We start from the raw sequence: 16,448 nt of genomic DNA, 5'->3' as shown, positions 1-16,448 counted from the left end.
GCCGAGACCTAAAAAGGTGGGGCATTCATTCAACCATTAGCCATTTGGAGGCTAAGATTTTTAAATGACAAACAAAAAAGCCAATCCAAAGCATGGGATGGGTCAGACCCCACAAAGTACATTCAGCAGATTGCCTGACAGCCAAATGCTGTTTTGGCTCAATTTAAAGAGGGGACAAAAGCAATCTGGTGAACTACAGACCTATCAGCCTAATCGATATTGCACAGAAAATATTCTGTAGGCATCTGCTGGAGTGGCTTCTTGAATGGATGAGGGAAGGGACTATCCTGTCCCCCCTGCAGGCAGGTATTAGAGAAAATATGTGTACCAAGGACCAACTGTTCCGTTTTTATTCATTTTATGGAAATATGTGACAATTAAAAGGGAACATGTATATGTTGTGTTTGTGGACCTGGGTGCCGCATTTGATCTAGTCCCTCGAGAGAAACGTTGGGCATCTCTGAGCAAAAAAGGGGTCCCAAGTAAATTACTGCAGATAATCATAAAACTTCACAGGGATAACTACGCCCAAGTCAGATGGGTGGAGGGAGGGTGGACTGACTGATCGGAGCAGGGTGATCAGAGGAGTGCATCAAGGATGTGTACTTTCACCCTTTACATTAATGGATTGATAGATTCACTAACTGTCTGTAGAGGCGACCCCCCTAAGTTTGCTGGTCAAGTAGTGGCATTGTTGCTTTTTGCTACTGTTACCCTACTGATTTCCAGGACCCGGATGGAGCTACATAATTTAGTGGATCGGTTTGGGGCACCCTGTGAGGAATTTTGACTGGACATTAATATCATGAAAACTAAATTGATGTTATTCAACCCACATACGTCCTCTAGGGGTGTGATAAAGCTGGGCTCCACTTCATTAGAGCAGGTGAAGCAATTCAACTATCTGGGGGTTTGGTTAACTAATTTACTATCATGGGCCCCACAAATTGCAAAAAGGCAGTTCTCACTCAACACATCAGCTCTGTTTTAGTCAAACAAATTGAGAAATTAAATTTATAGACCAGTGGCCCAAGTAATCCAAGTGTTCCAATCTAAGGGCATTGGAGCTGCATGGTATGGAGCTGAGTTATAGGGGCCAGAATAATGTAGGGGTCATTGATAAGAACAAAAATTATTTTATGAGATCACACATGATTGCTTTCAGGCCTCTTGCATACTCAATTTGAGTCTGGCCAAACAATACACCACTCCCCAGAAAAGAATCACTACTGGATGTATTAACACTATACACTAGAGCAGAGGTCTTCAATCTGTGGGGCGCGATCCCAAGGGGGGCCATGGAGTCATGGGAAGGGGGTCACGCTCTTCCTTTGCTAAAAGAAAAGATTCCAGGCAGGGTAGTTAAAATGCTTTCCCTGGAGCGTTATTCAGGGACTCTCCTGTGCTGGGAAACAGAAGCCAGGCAGAGAGTTAAACACACCTTTCTTCCAGTGTACTGCTGGCCTCATAGAATTGCAAATGTGCACAACGAGTTAATCTGCAAATGTAAAGGATTTGCCCATTAACTCGTTGTGCACATTTGCATTTCTTTCAATTCTCTGCCTTGGCTTTGATTTCTCAGGAAAGGAGAGTGCTGTTGAAGTTCATTTATTGAATCACTTGAAACCTTTTGAGAGTTAGTGCACAGAGTTAACTGAGCTGTGAAGTGCATCCTTTTAATTGTCATTGTATTTACATAGCTTTTACTATGCCTGAGAATGTGTTGAAGGGACCTAAAACACGTATGCATGTTTTAAATATGATGAATGATGTTCAGCTACCCCCAGTTACATGCAGCAATAAATGCCAAGCTGTCAGCATCCCATGAAATATAATATGGTTTTCCTCTAATGCCGTCCAATAAAGTTGCAGCCCATGCATAACAGCTATTATACCAAGGGCCACTAGAATTATGTGATTGTGAGGCCGCAGCAATTTTAGCATGAAGTATAGATTTTGCGCATTTGCCATATAATCCATCATGTGCCACATAATCTTCTGATTTTAACCCCAAAAAAATATTTATTCAAAAGGTTCAAAAGTTACTAAAAAGCAGCAACAGGTGTTGACGCTTAATAGAAGGCCATTTGTAAAGCTGTGCTGGTCACCTTTTTGTTGCTTATTTCTATATGTGGGTGTTAAACTGGTACTAATGAGGTGCAACCACAGATTGACCATTTCTCTGGTGAACATTTATGGTTGTCAATGATATGGAGTTCCAAGTTCTAGAAATTTTTGTTAGGTCCATAAGCCTAAAAAATGTTGATACAGATTGACCATTTCTCTGGTGAACATTTATGGTTGTCAATGATACGGAGTTCCAAGTTCTAGAAATTTTTGTTAGGTCCTTAAGCCTAAAAAATGTTGATGGGGGGTCTCGGCCTCAAAATGTTTGAAGACCACCGCACTAGAGAGAGCATACCATGGCTGAATTTTATCAAGTGTTGGTTGTATAAACTGGGTATGAGTGTGTTTTGGACTAATCCCAGCAGTATACAAAAAAGAACCTTTCCCATCCTTAAAAAGAGATATTGACTTTATAAATACAAAGAAAAACACTCTTCACGACGGCTGACCAAAGGTTCAGCACATTCTGTTAAAATGTAAGAGTCCTGTGCATCAAATGTCGGAGCCTGCTGTAGTTGAGCTCCACTGGAAACCAGAAACAGTCAATTCTTAGAGAATGGAAGGTGCACCAGGAATGAAGTCAAAGCCATAGAAGTAAGTCCATCAAATTCCTTTATTATACAGGGTAGTAAAAAATGGGCATCAGCCAACGAGTTTCATTCCAATGAACGAACTTCATCAGGGCTGTGTATACAGAGTGGAATATCCAACACGTTTTCAAGTTTATATCAGAAATCAACAGGTAGTAATTCACAATACGGGTCCAAAGGCATCAGATTCAGCCTTGTAGTCTGGATATTCTCCTTCCCAATGTCCGGAAAGTACGCCCGATGTAAAGTGTCTTTTACACTTTACATCGGGCATATTTGCCAGACATTGAAAAGGAGAATATCGAGACTACAAGGCAGGATATTCCATAATAATCTTTGGTCCCTCCAAACGACCCAGGAAGCTCGCACAGTATAGAGGTGCATGAGTTCAGAAGGTGAATGAGCAATCTTGTTATATTTGCTGCAGGTTAAAAGTCAGGCTATGTCTATTGAGGGATTGTTGCTTATGTGTTTTAACTCGTTGCGTGTGTCGGATGGCCCAGTGGGCGTGTGCGGGGGACGTCCGGGGGCCATCCTAAACACGCCCACTCATTAATTCTCCAGTACTGCGGCGGAATTTGTGCCATGGTCAAGGGTTTAATGTGGAGATGTTGTTTACTCTTTTTTCTTTGACTGCAAGCTGAGAGGGTTTTGTGAAGTGAACTATGTGACATTCTCTCTTGGGTACAGGCAGGACCCTTGGACTTCTGCTGCAGTGGAGGCCTAATTTAGTGGCGATGTTGACTTCAATTATGTAGCAAGAAAACTCCAATTATGCGGCCCCATGCTGCACAATTTGTAATTGTGTCACTTCACTATATTGTCATTTTTACACGTTAGAACTGTCTTAGCAAAGGTTTGACCTCATTAAAACCAGTTCCACATACAAGTACAGCTGTAAGTAACTCTAAGGTGGCCTGTTAATCTTTGAGAATGACCTTCCAATGCACAGTAGCATGTGTAGTAGCATTTTTACTAACCTTTGATTTGTTTGTGCTACAAACAAAAATGTGTTTTTTGTTTAAATCTGCAGAAAATGCAGCAAAGGCTGGACTATATGGCAATTGTGAAAAAATCATAATTATGTGGAAAATACAGCAGTTACAGAATTGCATAATTACACAACCGCAGAATCACATAATTCCAGTGGCCTTGTGTACTGGTTGTGTGAAGGATGTCAATGTGTTTCTAATAGAAAAAAATATTAAATACCTGTAAATGAAGAGTACAAATATTTCAGCATATACCATGAGTTATGAACGCACAAATGAAGCATATTTTGTTTTATAATTATAAAAGGTAAAGGTAATGGAAACAAAGAATTTAATAGGATCAAAACAACTCTTGGTGATAACACAAGGATATTGCATTGCACATGTGTTTAAGCGAGTATTACCCCTACGTGTGACACTGAAGCGCTTACCTACATAAGCAGGAAGCTAGGCCATATAGGGTGGTGAATCATTAAAAGTATGTTGTATTTGTTTTGTGGTCCAATGTGAGTAGTGTTTCTATGTCATGCATGATGACCAGTGAGGTACGGTTACCATATTATGAGATGCAGAGTGTAGCAGTGTGGTGTATGATGAGGTGTGAGGGACACAGACATGCAGTTTGTGGTTTTTCAGTACACTGGCAACTTTGAACAGCTCTGCAGGTCCTATGATGGCATTTCTTATGAATACAGTCTGCTTAGCAGGTTACTGCACTGGTTCATCCAATCAGAAATGATTGGGTAGATTTACGTGCATTTCATGCAACGCAACACAGAAAGGCAGCTTGCTGCACTGCATTGTGTGACAAGCAGACAGCAGATATGCGCCACATTTACAAAGCTATGGCACATATCTGTTCTCTCCTAGCATTGGTGCACTGTGTGCTGCCTAACGCCAATACAGGCATCCTTGCACCATGGTGCAAGAAGGGCTTGCGTAAAGGGCAAGATTATTTTTGTGCAAGAAGAGATACTTTCTCCTTATTAATAATCCTTAGAGGCACGGTTTTCTTTCTACGTGTGCTGCAGAATGTAACACACAGAGACTGAGGAAGTAACAAGGAGAATTAAAGCCATTTCTCCTTGTTGCGCCTCACTGGGGAAGTTGCAGCATTTTGACGCATTCCCCTGTTTACTTTCTTTGGTAAATCTGAGAATGTTTCAAAATCCATTGGTTTATTCATGTGAATGCCCATGCTCCACATTGGAAAGCCTTCCCAGCGATATGCACTACCTTGTGTTCCTTTGCATTTACTAAACTTCAAAAAGTTAATCAAAGCGTCTTTGCATGGCTCAGTAAATACCAAAAATTAATGTACATTGGGGACTGCGCCATACAATTGACGAAATACCAATGCAAACTCTTAATAAATCTAACCCCTAGTTTCTACTTCTGGGCCGGAGCTGGCATTGTTGGAGGGAGAGAGAAGTGGAAAGTTCTGTTGTGATGTGTATTGTTTATTATTATCCTATATCTGAAGTCCATTATGAGATGGAAAGAAACGACCATAGTGGATTCATATTTAGGTCAATAGAGGGAAGGCAGCTGTATTGGAAGATGCTAAACATTGTTTCCATTGTGTAGAAGTCACTGTGTTTTATTTACTTATTTATTTTTATTTATTTTTTAAATATATTTTATATATAAAGTACAGGCTTGTTACACGGGTTTTCCGCAGCAAGTAAATACAGAGTATAAAAGTCAAAAGTACATTTGCGCGGGTCCCCTTTTGCTGGTTATACTTGCACAGAGGTTGGTCTGAGATAGGAAAGAAGAGAAAAGAGATAGGGATAGGTGGAGGTTAAGGATAGGACAAACATCTAGATACACCCATTCTGGTTTGGATGGAGTGTTACTAATCCCTTGGTTGTCTTTTTTGCTCCCTAGGCGTCATCGTGGGCCCAGGTCAGGTGTTCGGCAGTGTTTTTATTGCGGGACATCGTGGGCCATGCTTTTGTCCATTGTTTCCCACAGTCCTCTGGGAGGCGTTTTCCATAGGGTGTGTTGCAGCGCCAGTTTGTGTGCTCCCCTGATGTGGATGACCCAGTTGAGCCAGCCTTTGTATGTAGTCTTGGTGGCGTCCTTCCAGTTTCTTAGCACCAGTTTGATTGCTGCCGTAAGGAGTAGGTCCATTAGCTCTCTCTCCCCTTCTGAGAGGAGGTCTGTGGGTATAAATGCGGTGGTGAGCAAGGCAAAGTCTCTTACAGTCTTGCATTTAAAAATATGGTGTATGAAATCAAATACCTTGTCCCAGAAAACCCTGAGTGTTGGGCATTTGAAGATGAGGTGTTCTAGGTCTCCCTTGTCTTTGTTACAGTTCCAACATGTTGATGATTCCGAGTTTGTGTAGTCGATCTGGGGTCCAGAATGTTTTGTGGAGCAGCTATAGTTTAGTCTGTTCCAGGACTGGGGCGATCTTATTTTTGGTGGCGGAGGCCCACACCGTGTCCCACTCTTGTTCGTTTAGTGGGGGCTGTATTAGTTTATCCCCATATTCCTTCGTGTTAGTGTCAAGCTTGGACTTTTGTGGCCAGAGTATTTTGTATATTCATGAAACTTGGTGCCCCATTTTGTTTAGGCTCGCTACGCACTGGAAGATTGAGGGATAGGAATTTGCCAGTTTCGATTTTGATAGAGCTGCTTTTATCTTTAGAAATCTATTTAGGTCTAGATCTTCTAGTTGGTAGATTGTTTTCAACTCTGAGAATGTAATTGGTGTTGTGTCCCTTTCCAACTTGTGTGGGTGTGAGATGCCCTTTTCTATCCATGACTTGCAATAGAGAGTTTTCCCCTTGTACCTGATCTTGTTATTTGCCCATAGAGTTTATGATTTTGACCCTTTAATGCTAACTTCCATTTTTTTGTCTAGTTTTAGGAGCGCTATCTTGGTGTTTTTCAGAATTGTATTAGGCTCGCGAGGGTATGTGTTTGATGTTAGTGAGGCTAGTAGATTCAAGTTATTCAGGATGGCTTTTTCTACCTTTAACCACATCGGCATATATTCCGCAGTCTGTGCCACCCAGTGAGAGCCTTGCTTAGCTAGGAAGGCAAGTTGGAAGACCCTAAAATCTGCCAGGTACACCTCTCCCTCTGTTTTGGGGAGTTTTAGTTTCTTAATACTAATCCTCGCCTTTTTTCCTCTCCGCACGAAATTGGTGAACATTTTGTCAATCTTATGGTGGAAGTCAACTGTTAGGAACATTGGTAGCACGCCTGACAGGTAGTTTATCAGCGGGGTAATCATCATTTTCAGTGTTTCTATTCTTCTCCACCATGTCATAAACTTGGGCGACCAGGCATCTAGTTTTTCCTTTATTTTACCTACTATGGTTTTCTCGTTGTGGCGTTGTGTGGTTATTAGGTCAGAGTCAAAGAGGATACTCAAATACTTGACGTGTCCCGTCTGCCAGGTCAGACCTGAATCACCCAGCATGTCTCTAGTGCTGTACACGTTCAGTGGTTTTCACTCCGATTTTTCCCTGTAAAGTTTGTACCCTGAGAGGTCTAAGTATTACTTGATTGTAGTCATTAGTTTTTTTATTGACATCTTTGGATGTTGTGTCATTATTAATTTATCATCTGCATATACGGCTAGTTTCACCGTTGTGCCGTTAAAGTCTATCCCCTGTATGTTGCCGTTATGTTTTATGTCCTGAATTAGGGGCTCTAATGTCAGGAGGAAAAGTAACTGTGAGAGCAGGCAGCCTTGTCTCGTTCCTTATTGGAGTTTGAAGGGGTCTGAGAGTGAGCCATTTACTGTGATACGAGCTGATGGTGTCTGGTATAGGGCCATTGTCATCCTAATGTAGTCTTTCCCTAGATTAAATGCATGCATGGATTGTTCCAGGAAGGCCCAGGATACTTTATCGAAAGCCTTCTCCGTATCTAGCGCCATGGTAACTGTCGGGGTCTGTGTCTTTGAAACGTGACATAATAGTCGTGTGTTGTCGCTAGCCATACGTTTTTTCATGAATTCTACTTGACTGTTGCTTATTAGTTTGTGCAGTACCTTGTTCAGTCTGGCCGCTAGAATTTTGGCATATATTTTACAGTCAACGTTGATCAATGATATGGGTCTGTAGTTTTTTGGTAGTTGGGGGTCTTTCCCTTCTTTCAGGATGACTGTTATTGTTGCTTCTGTCATGGATGGTGGGATTCTACCTGAGGATGCTGTTTGGTCAAAGACCTTTTTCATGGTTGTGGCTAATTGAGGGATGAACGCTTTATAGAAATCTGCAGTATATCCGTCCGGCCCGGGGGCCTTGTTTTTTTCTTTGGGCTTTCACTGCCATTTCTATCTCAGTGCGGCTGATCGCTTGTCCTAGCTGTGCAGTGTCTGCTTGTTGGAGTCTGGGTAATCTCAGCCTGTCTAGGTATCTTAAACATTCCTCCCTGTCCATTGCCTTGTCCATTTGGTATAGGTCTGAGTAGAAGTCCCTGAAAGTCTTGAAATTTTTTTATGTCTTGTGTGTGTTTTGTTGTGTGAGTCTGTGATTGACGAAATTGCTACCTGGTTGTGTTTGTGTTTCAGGTATGAGGCTAAAAGTTTCCCTGCTCTATTGGATTCGCATAGGTTTAGGGCTTTGCACTTGTTGAACCACAACCCTGCTCTCTCGCTTATGATTTTGTTGTATTCGAATTTTTGTTGCCTAAAGTTGTTTAGTATTGTGTTGTTGTTTTTTGCTTTAATGTGTTCGAGTTCTATCTGTAATATTCTTAGCATTAGAACAGAACTGAAGTCAATGCTGGATTAGATGGTTCGAGGAGACATAATTGAAGAGGTAGAATCTTCAGAATGGGTTTCTCCCATTGTTTTGGCGCAAAAACCGGATAAAAGTATCAGATTATGTGTAGATCTAAGAGCGTTAAATGCAAATTTAATTACTGATTGTCATCCCCTGCCTAACATTAATGAGATGTTGTGTATGTTAGATGGAGCATCTTTATTTTCAAATCTTGATCTCCGTTCTGCATATCACCAAATTGAGCTGACTGAAGATTCTAAACATTTCACTGCCTTTATTACCCCTCACTGACTTTTCCAGTTCAAGAGGATGCCGTTTGGGTTAGCATCGGCAGCATCAGTCTTTCAGAGGGCTATGTACCACATGTTTAAAGACCTCAGTCTGTTTGTTAAATGTTTCCAGGATTACATTCTTATTTTTTCAAAAAATGATGGTGAACATTTTCCCCTTTTTAAGGAAGTTTGTGGTAGGTTGAATGAATATGGTTTAACTCTTAAATCAAAAAAAATTACATTCTTTTGTAAATTAGTAGAGTACTTAGGTCACACTCTGTCTGGGAAAGGTGTTGTCCCTAAAAAATCATTAGTTGAAGCTATTGTAAAAGCACCTTCGCCGGACAACAAGGAAAAACTTTTTTCATTCGCTGGATTATGTGAATACTATAGCAAATTCAATCCAAATTTTGCCACCAAGATGGAACCTCTTAGGGAATTGACCAGGAAGTCAGCTGAATTTGTATGGTCTGATTGGCAGGAAACAGCTTTTCAATCAATCAATTATGAAATTGTAAATGCTCCCACATTAAAATCCTTTTCACTTAATAAAAAACGTATCATCACTGTGGATGCTAGCTGTTATGGTTTGGGAGTTTTTTTAAGTCAATGTTCAGGAAAGGAAGAATGGTGTGTTGCCTTTGCATCCAGGACCTTATCTACGACAGAAAGGAAATATGCTGTGATTGAAAAAGAACTTTTAGCATGTAAATGGGCTATTGAGCATTTTTGTAATTATGTCTGGGGCAATAGATTTATTCTCAAAACACACCACAAGCCATTGGTTGGGATTTTATCTTCTGGTGGAGGATGGAATTCAACCGCTCGTATGGACCGTCTTGATTCTAAACTACTAGAGTATGATTTTGAAGTGGTATATGTTCCTGGAAAAAGTAATGTTACTGCGTATTTCTTGTCTAAGTTGAATGGCGCAAGGAGAAGTACTATTTTATGTATGCATCTAAAAGACGAATTATATTGTAAGGTGAATGGGCTAAAATGTTTTTTAAAGGATTGCATTCACCAGGGGCTACACAGGATTGGACAAAGAGTAGTAATATTATGTTTATTTATTGATCTTTAGTAATGAGTATATGCCATTGCAGAAATATAGTGTGGATTGAATACTTGTGCTTCGTATTATGATGTTTTAAGGATACAATGTGTCCAGATTTAATATGTATTTTAATATACAGGTGCAGTCTTTAGGGGTGTTTGTTAATAGGTGTTCTTTAACAAAAAACACTTGTCCCTTTTGTGCCATGTAATGCGGCGACAAATTATGGCAGCAATATCATTATATAAGATCTCTAAAATAGCATTTCTGAATATGCCAGGGCTCCTTCCATATTAGGGTTTGAATACTAACTATTACCTTATGCTGCCATGTTCCACAGATATACATACAGGGGCTGAAGGTAATGGTAAGAAAAAGTTACAGGGCTGAAATGCCGGTTTGAGTATGTGCAAAATTACTAACTTGCATGTTTTAAGGGTTTTCACCAGCTCTTCTCTAAAAAAATGTTCCCGTGCTGAGACAGGTAGGATTTTTACTTCTGAAAATTGGTAGACATATACTTCTTCTTAGGTTGGATAAAAGTGGATGGAGGAAAAGGGAACTTGCAAACACTCAGATTTTCGCATGAGCAGATCTACACCTGCATATTGCTCATGCTTAAATGCAGTTCACAAATATTTTCTAGTAGTACTATTACTTGGCCTACTTCTGTAAAGTCTTGTCAATTAACAACAGTTGTATATTTCAACGTAGTAAAAGGACGTGGGTGCACCTAATTTCATAACTGGCCCCTAATTAGGTCTGGCATTAATAATGACCTTCTGTGTTTATTAACCGCATCGCTGCGGCGGTTATTTTTGCGCTACGCGTCTTTTTTCCAAAAGCCGCGTTACATGACGAGCTCAGCTCGTCATCCGCACACGACCATCGTGGCTGATGACGAGCTCAGCTCGTCATCAGCATCGAAGGGGTTAAAATGTTGTCCCTCTCTCCATGAGGCGATTCTTCACATCCACAGGCCAACAAATGCAACATGCACTGTTGATAAGTGACCTCCTCAAAGCATTACTAAGACCATCCAAAGTGGCCATAATAAAATGTGCAGCACACACATCATCAAAAGATTATGTATCGAAGGGCAACACATTTATTGATGGGGAAGAAAAGGTTGCCAGTTAGCAATGGTACAAATAACAAGCAGCAAGAAGAACACTAAAGATAACAGTGACTCATTACACTCTGACCCAATAAAGGTAGAGGAGGATGAAAAAGAGGAATGGGCCAAAGGAGGATGTGTGCAAACAAATGAGGGGTTATGGACAGGGCCCAATGGGAAGATATGCCTGCCTTCAGCAATGCTTTCTTTCATCACACGCCTTTTTAACGGTCCCTCACATGTTGGTCGAGATGGCGTGATCAGACTGTTTTCCCTATGTTGGTACAACTCCAAGTTCCGCCAAATAGCAGAGAGACTTTGCAGACAATGCACTGTTTGTGCATAATACATTACTAGAAAGAGCACACCAACTGCACCTGGTCATTTCCCACCTCCCCACGGACCATTTGAAAGTCTCCAGATGGACTTCATAGACATGCCCCCCACTCCCAAGTACAAATATGTTTTGGTAATAGTGTGCTTGTTCAGCAAGTGGACAGAAGAGCATCCCACCAAGAACTGTGATGCAGAGACTGGGGCCAAATGCCTTCTAAAAGAACTAATTCTGGGATTTGGGATTCCATCGCTCCAGAGCTCAGATGATGACCCTGTGTTCATCTCCCATATGATAGCGAAACTATGAAAGTGGCTTGGGGTCACACAGAAATTACATTGTGCCTATCACCCACCTACAGCGGGTGCGGGGGAGAGGAAGAAAGGGGTGTTGAAGAATAAGATTGGAAAAATGTGTGCATCAACTGAACTTTCATGGGTAGAATCACTACCACTAGCCCTGCTGGCAATGAGATTCACGCCTGATAGGGTAACAAAGCTCAGCCCCCACGAAATAGTATTTGGCCGCCCCATGAACATTGCGGACCATATGTCCACAGCTCCACTATCAATAACAGATGACCTGCTTTTATATTTTTGCAAGAAATTAACAGAGACCGTACGTTATCTTCACCGCCAGGTTCTGCAGGCTCTTCTGGAAGCAGCAACTCCACTGCCACATGACCTGCAGCCTGGTGATTGGATCTTGGTAAAGGCCCACACCCAATGGCACTGCCTCCAGCCAAGGTGGAAGGGACCACACCAGATCATCCTGACTAGAGCAACAGCAGTCAAGTGCCAAGGGCTGACATCCTGTATTCACCGCTCCCACACCAAGAAAGCAGAAGGGCCAGACAGCAGAGAATAAGCTCCACCAGCACCACCAGTGACATCTGAGGCACCTCTCAGGTACAACCTTCGATCCACCACGCAAGACAAGAACAACAGGTAATAAGAGGCAGATACCTGCTCGGGGCAGGCTAGGCCTCCAACAGAAGACAGAAGACACAAAAGGCAGTCACCTACTGCGCACGATTAGTCCAGGCCTCTAGGTATCACTCCTCATCCAAAGACATCTGTCTGCCTTCCAAGGGAGTGCCAACTGACGTGTGCTAGTAACCTCTGACGGTACACCATCAAGGCACCAATGTTTTCTTTCAAATGGTTGACTGGCGTCTGCACCAATAGACCCCTAGGAGGTGCAGAGCCGGCTAGTTAGAGTTGCTAGTGATGCTCCAATTAGGCACATGGCGGTGCATCACCCGCCAGTTAGTTATCAAGGACAACACTTTGGAACATCAAAGAACTGAATTGAACACTTGGTTAAGGGTATGCAACGACCTAAGTAGACCACAATTACGAAAGATGCCAGCAACAAGACCTGGAAGGCTTAGATCTATATAGGTGAGGGTAGAAGAGTCACAACTAATAATTAATATAAGGTTATTGTGTCCTGGAATAAAATTAAATAGTGTGCTGGAACTAACTGTGCCAAATCCTCCGCTATTGAGTGGGTTAAGAGACCTTATCTTGCAAAACATCTCGTTCCCCACTTTTGGACATCAAACAACAGCACAAGATATCGCAGACATGCGACATGACATTTTGGATTGTGTGATTTATGCAATTGAAGAGATAAAATCTGGTCTTATCAAAGACATTAACTGAACCAGTGAAAGAAAAGAACAATGCCAAGTACGAGAAGAACGGACTGAAAATAGCCATCAGTGTTAGGAGCAATATTGATAACAGTCTGATGGATAATAGTGACTGCGCTAATAATAATATTTGCAAAAGACATTGAAATACTGTTTATCAACGGCCGGCAGGGAGGTGAGGGGTTAGAAGATAGTGAATTGGTATCAGATGGAGCAATGTAGAAGCCATCTTTCTTGTATGATACCAAATGCTGTAAGCTTTTAGGCCCTGCTAAGTTGACATAAAAAGCAGTGCACAAATGCTAGTACTTTTCCATTTGCTTCAGAGACACAGCTTTTGTAACACAAGGTTTGATCAAGAATAATATGTGATAGGGAAGATGCTCACGTAGAAACAGACATTTCAGCATAGCACATTTTGCAATATGTCTGGTCCTTTCTATTATGTTGCAATTATTAACTGAAAAAGCATCAGACTCATATCTTACATTAAAGTGGAAAGTCCCAGAATCTGCCCACTTGGGTCACAGGGTCAGCAACAGTATGGTTCAGACCTTACATGGTATACAACTGTTTAGACCCTTACTAATTGGTAAAAGAGCTGGGGCTTAATTTGTGCTACGTATGTGATGATGCTGCATCCTTTGTTGTTTTGGCCTATAAAAGCTATCACCAATGTCACATCTTTGGGCATTCAGTATCTATATTGTCTGCCTCTGTGCTGCACGTACTTTTGCATTATTTGTTGTTCCCCAATAAATCTTGCTAACAGTTGTGCTGAGAGAGACTTGTGTTTTTGGTATTATTCCTTATTATTTCTATTTTAGCTTCTACAACTTGAGCTCCCATCTCACTTGTCACATATGGTATGTCAATCAAGAATTTGCAGTGTGAAGAGACTGCACAACTGTACAGGACATTGAGTCATGTTGTTCTTAAGCCAGCAACTATACTGAGTGGTTGGCGCCACCCAAACCTACAATTCATTCAGAAGCAATGTTCAATCATGAAACTCCAGCTTCCAATAAGGCATGGTGCTTTGATTAGCTTATTGTGCTGGAGCAGAGCTATCACAAGTCAGATACGACTTATATTTGACTGACCTTGTGCCATTTTGCACTGGCCAGTTGTGAAATGTGGCCTGGTGACATAAGGTTTCTGCTCTATAGATCGTTATTGTGTTTGCAGGAGGCAGATAGTTTGTTAGGTTATTGTACCGGCTGCAAATGGCTGCAATAGTAGTGTTCATCTGAACTGACCCAATATAGCCTGTCATGTTACAAAGGACTGCTATAGCAGACTATCTTTCAAAAGTAGTTTAATATCCAAATAACCTTGCCAGGGTCAATCTTTTTTAACCAAATACTGTGGAAAATATAGTCAGGGCATCTGAGGCTGAATGCCTTTGTATTATAGCTGCCCTCTTTAGACATCTGCATTTTGAAATGTATTGACTCCTTTGAAATTCTGCTTTATCTTCCTTATCTAATTTATGGCTATAGCAAATAAATTCCTGTTATGAGGTCCTATGTAATTAATTACCAAATGCATAATGTTTGGTGCACTTTTGGGGTACTGTTTTATTGGGAGAAGTGTGAGGAAGCTGGTTAGTTGGTATTTTATGGATCTTAACAAAATATGGAATTTTCCTTCACAGAAATATGAGAGAAATGTAATTTAGCCAGTTTGATGTTTTCAGGAATTGTGGTTGCTGTTTGTCAATGTTCGAGCCTGCTTCAAGTCCATTCAGTTTTGATTGATGCTTTTGGTTAAATGTAATTGAACTGTTGATGGAGCAGGGGAGAGACAAAAGTTTTTGTGTACCCCTTCTGAAGTTAATATCGTATAACAATAACTGAATTAATGGTGTGATGCATGAAAATTAATCAACAAAACCTACTTAGACATTATAAGTTACACGTGGGAAACTAATGGCCATTTGAAAAAATAATATACTAACAATTGTGAGTCATATTAATATAGTGCTGTGCTACAAAATTAAGCATGTATGTGTATGCTTCATTAGAGTGTATGTATTTATTGTTGCAGGAGAAAAAGTACATTTGGTAAGTAAAAAAAAGATATGTCACGCTTTTGCTAGGTAATCACTAATTAGGGATAATAGAATGGTGGGTGGTGAACAGAAAAACTACAATTCTAAATCTGACGTCTGTTGTGTTTGTTTTCGCACTACTTCTCATTGAGGCCTATGCGGCCTGGTTGTTGAAAATGGTTGCTGACTGCAGCATTGACACCGGCTTGAGAGAAAGAGCCTCCACGCATGCGCATAAATGAAAAACCTTGTGAGCAGAATGACTGGTACACAAAGCGAAGTGATGTCAAGGTCAGCTTGGCCTAGGGCACTGAAGTGTGCCAAAGGATGTTTGCATCTAAGACTGTGGGAACGGAATCACTGAATGGAAGAGAATAACAAAACATGTATCGGAAAATGAATGAGAAGTATAAACGGAGATTACTGCCATGAGAACATGTTAAGGATGACTACGCATTTTGGAAAACTGGTTTGGGCAAGGATGGGATGAGGTGATCATAGCCACCCCTCTAATGGACCAATCAAATATAAACTGTGGACCCTAAAAGTTTCAATTTTATGCTAGATAGTTAGTGAAAAAGGGTATAAAAAAGCTCCTCCGAAAGGGTGAAAAAAGCTTGCTTCTTGAATTTATTTTGCATCACAACATGCTGTCGGTTTGAACCAATTATGGTGCTAGAGACTTTGAAATATTTTTGGACTTTGACTTTTGAAGCAATGAAGACGATTGACTGCAGAAATTTTGTTTTTGAAAGGAGGCGTTGAGGAGAATGGAGAGGCAGGTCAAGACTTGTGCAACTCTGTTATTTCCTTATAACAGAACTTGGTAATATGATTTCTAAATTTCATTTATTTTTAACCTGTACTAAATAAAATGCTTAATTCTTGCTTGTCTAAATAAACTGAAGTTCCGTTTTCATAAAGGAAATAGATAAAATTAGTATAAAATATAAACTCGAGTTTATTTTATTCCAAATAAATGTCATGACAGTATAAACTTGCTAAAGTTGCAGGATTACTATGATTAAACTGGTCTTAATCTCCATCAACTAACTTCTACTAAATGATCTATTTTTTTTTTTTAATGATTTTTATTAGCTTTTTATACATATAAAGCACGCACAGTACCATATTATTCAAGAAAGATGTTACAATGATACGAATATGCCGTCAGGAAACAATCTATATGCACATATAGAGTGAGGTAACTGCATGTATTGGCTGATGGTGGACGCCATGTGCGTGCAGGGAATGACTAGGGGAGGAGGAACCCGGCAGTGAGTGTAGCGGGAGAGGGACTGTTGGAAGCAACTAGGGGGAGGGGGAAAAGAGGAGGTAATGGGGTGAAGACTGTGTGAGAAGGGCGGAATCAGACAGATTGTTCAGAGATCATCTGTGGGGAGGTTAATATGAGGAGGAGGGGGGACTAAAGGACTGAGGAGGGTGGAGCCGAGAAGGGGGGGGAACGGATGTGGTCCGGTGACACACATTTTATGGAGAT

This window comes from Lissotriton vulgaris, unplaced genomic scaffold (genome assembly GCF_964263255.1).
Source record: "Lissotriton vulgaris unplaced genomic scaffold, aLisVul1.2 SCAFFOLD_586, whole genome shotgun sequence".
In the NCBI taxonomy this organism is placed as follows: domain Eukaryota; kingdom Metazoa; phylum Chordata; class Amphibia; order Caudata; family Salamandridae; genus Lissotriton; species Lissotriton vulgaris.
The sequence above is the reverse complement of the archived record's forward strand: the minus strand, read 5'-3'. Positions refer to the sequence as shown.